The sequence below is a fragment of the Cariama cristata genome, unplaced genomic scaffold (assembly GCF_000690535.1).
Source record: "Cariama cristata isolate BGI_N322 unplaced genomic scaffold, ASM69053v1 scaffold21101, whole genome shotgun sequence".
Classification (NCBI taxonomy): domain Eukaryota; kingdom Metazoa; phylum Chordata; class Aves; order Cariamiformes; family Cariamidae; genus Cariama; species Cariama cristata.
Window position 1 is genome coordinate 7,371 of NW_009601300.1, and position 3,596 is coordinate 10,966.

General features: G+C 37.2%; 1 protein-coding gene across 1 annotated transcript in view; it reads left to right on the forward strand.

Annotated features, from left to right (window-relative positions):
• The first annotated feature begins 259 nt into the window (after positions 1-259).
• Positions 260-3,596, forward strand: part of LOC104169487 (putative RNA-binding protein Luc7-like 2) — a 27,211-nt gene continuing 23,874 nt past the window's right edge. The window contains exons 1-2 of the mRNA XM_009710412.1: positions 260-311; positions 2,015-2,109. The gene's annotated coding sequence lies outside the window, so the exon portion shown is untranslated. The remainder of the gene's footprint in view (positions 312-2,014; positions 2,110-3,596) is intronic.

The following is a 3,596-nucleotide window of genomic DNA, read 5'->3' on the forward strand; positions in this document are numbered from 1 at the left end:
AAGAGCAGCGAGTCTTTCGGCAATTTTCTGGTCTTAATAACCCCTTGACTCCCGATAGGTTAGTGCTGTTGGGCCATCAACTGTATCTTTTTAAATACTTTTCTTGATTTTGTTCATGTGTCTTTATATAGAAGAATCTTTATGGTCAACATGTATTTCTAGATGCTGTGTTAAAATTGCTGGCAGAGTCTATTATTCTATACAAACTGAACAATCTGGCCCCTTGTTTTATTTATAAAGGTTCAATGTATCTTTGCCTGCCTACATCAATCTGCAAGGGAGTGTCAGAAAGGCCCCGCATTCGCCGAGCCGTGAGTTATCAATAACTTTTCAGATGTGTTAATGAATGTGGAACAAACGCAGTTACGTGTTTAAAAAAAAATATGGATCCACCTCCTGAAAAGCGCAAAAAAAAAAAAAAAAAAAAAGCGAAACTCTTAACTGCAGTAGCAGGCATGATTATGAAGGGATTGCTCTAAATTTTTAGTAGTGTAAGTATAACTAAGCAGTAAGGTCGCCCTCCAGAAAACCTATTGTTGAACTGCTTTGAAGCTGTCTGTAGCCTGCGGATTACAGGTTTTAACTGTTGTATCCCACAGGCAAATTAAGCATGTGAAGTATTTGGAAACTTTTGTTTGCTTAATAATCTGAAACTTGGCCCATCTGAAAATGTTATATATTAGCATCCTATGCATAGAACTGATATTTAAAAATCTGATTATATAATAGTAAGAAAGGCTTGACTAATAAGATACGGGTTTTTTATTCCCCTCTGTTGTAGTTAACCTCAGTAATGAATTTGGCTTCTTGAATTGTTTGCTAGATTAAAAATTCCCAGTGTTCCAGGTCATGAAGCCGTAAAAAACTTTAACTGCAAAATGTGTCTGCATTCTTTAAAATATTTGATGAAATGGAAAGGGCTGCTATTTGAACTGATTGTATGTCTTTTCTTTTCCCCCCAGCAGCCCTCCTTGCTTCAGTAATTCACCAGTAGGTTTTCAATGATTAGAGATTTCTAACAAGTTGTTAACGTTTTAAAAAATGAATAACTAGATACATCCTGAGAGAGATGAAGGTGTTTTATCATGCCTGTGTCTTAACAAGAGAGCTGTAGCAGTGGTCTCTCTTCTGAATCCCGAATAGTGACAATTATCTTATGACTCAAAGGAAAACACGTTCCCACCCTCGTCCCCAGAATACCAGCTGGTTACTTTGTTCTGAAGACTTTAGGTCTTGCTCCAAGGTGGGGTTATTTAAACTTGCAATTGGACCTCAGTGTATGGGCGGGTTGATGCTTCTGCTGATGCAGGAGCTACAACCTGCCATGACGAAGATACAATTAAGATGTTCCCAGCCCAACAAACAGCATGGAGAAAAGAGAAAAAAAAAATACGGCTTATGATACGGAGATATGCAAACATCTCTAAAATAATTTTGCATATAGGATATGTCCGTATGTTTGACTGACTTTTTTTCAGGTTTGTAAGCATTTAAAATCGTTCTTCTGCCAACTCTTTATGCTACTCCCATCAGAAGTAAGAGGGTGCATTGCATCCAAGAGCAAAATCATAAAACAAATATCAGGTGGGATTTGGTGAAGGCTCAATGTGTATCATTTTGTGTTTATGAGGCTGCTTTTATATGCTAATTGTTGCATACAAATACATCAGTATTTCATGCAAAATCTGAATAGAACCTTATCTAGCGCATTTAACAAATGCTGTTGTAGCAAAGTGTCTTTAAGCTAGTGCTGTCTTTCTGGTTTCAAGCACTTTTCATGCTGCATTTTTGAAGGGGAAGTGTGAAAGGTTTTTAAAATAGCATTATAGAGCATTAAAACATGTATTTGTGGTTTTGGTGTTATTTGGCAAAGAAGCCTACAGTGTGTTAAGTTCTAGTTTCTATAGGCCTTCACTAGGTGACAGGGCAATGTTAACGCTTTGCATGTAACCTGCAGAACATTTCTGGCTTCCTCAGATTTCTAACCTGGGACGTGTTGGTTTCTATATTGCAGGTGACACGACCCGCCAGCGAATCAAGTTCAGTGATGACAGAGTGTGCAAGAGCCACCTTCTCAACTGCTGCCCTCATGATGTGCTCTCTGGAACTGTATGTAGCCGAGTCTTGTGTTTTACTTGGATAAGAATGGAGAAATTGAATTCTATTTGTTCTTAGTAATATCCCTTTCAACTTCACTGTTTTCAACAAGTATCTATCTAGTGCTCTCTGGTAGTTCAGAGGAACTTTTATAAACAACTAATTTATGGGTTATGAAATTACTTTTTAGCAGTTTTCTGTTCTATATACTAATTACTGCTTACAAACTTATTATATGCTGTAACATAAAAAAATCTAAAATAAGTGAGGTTACTTACATGAATTGTGCTGTAGCAAGGTGGTTTTAAGCTGGTACTGTTGCAACTACTAGGAAAAAAAAGGAAATATAACTTATGCATAAGCTGTGAAGTTACTTTCTTAAAACTTTATGTTGCAGCAAGAAATTATCCCATAAATATTTGTATGGGGAAAAGAATATTTCTTCAGAAATATTTTAGTGAAAAGAGTTGAAAGCTCAAATAATTTCATTTCTGGAAGCTGAGATATATTGAACGTGACAGTGACACAGTGTACAACATCCAGTTACTGTGCTATTTGCACAAATTATAAGGCAATTATAAGGAGATTGTCAATCTCCACTTACGACATATGAATAACTTCAATTTTTTTACTTGGATATTTGTGTACTCTATAGTAGAGGTTCCTCTGCCTGAGCATAGCAAACCAGGGGCTTTGGCACATGCTGGTAGCTTTGTCAGTGTGCCCGTGCTTTACCTTGTGGTGCCTGATTAAGGTAACTTATTCTTTGTGAAAGACAAGTAAGTTACGCTGCATTGATTATTTAACCTAATGTGCCATGGTGTTAGAAGAATTAACAGTAGAGCAATGCAGTATGATGATACGCAGAGTCTCGTGCCTACCATTGTTAGTGCTGCACTTTGGTACCTTTCCTTACTCATGTTGGCACATTTTCTTACCCTGTGGCAAAGGTGAAAATAAGTACTGGAAAACCTGTCTTAAGGACTCTGTGAAGCGTTATTGGTTCTCTGTGCCGTATCATTCCAAATGGCTAACTTGACTGGAGCCTTTAATGAAATACAGAATGAAGTTCATATACAAAATTGAAAACTGAAATCGTAGACTTGGTAACTGATTTACCTGTCACCTGGCCTCTAATATGCTTTCCAAGTAGCTGTGACTTTAACCATAATATTTTGGTTGATCAAAGGGCATCAAACATGCATGCACACACTAATTTTGTTTGGCTTACTAATTTTGACACTTCTGCTGACAGATCAATAGCTACGGTCTGTCCTTCCCACTTCCTCAGTCCCTGCAAAAGTAGGTGCATCTGTAATTGTGAAGCAGCACAGGAAGAAGAGGCAAAATAAGCAGTAGAACTGAACTAGTGAACTTAGCCTTTGTTTTAGTAAAAAACCCAACGGAATAGAAAAGACCGCGTGTTGAGCTTTTCATAAGTCTTGTGGCTTCCTAAATTAATTTTCCTATCCTTAAAGACACTCTTTTCTTTTTTTTTC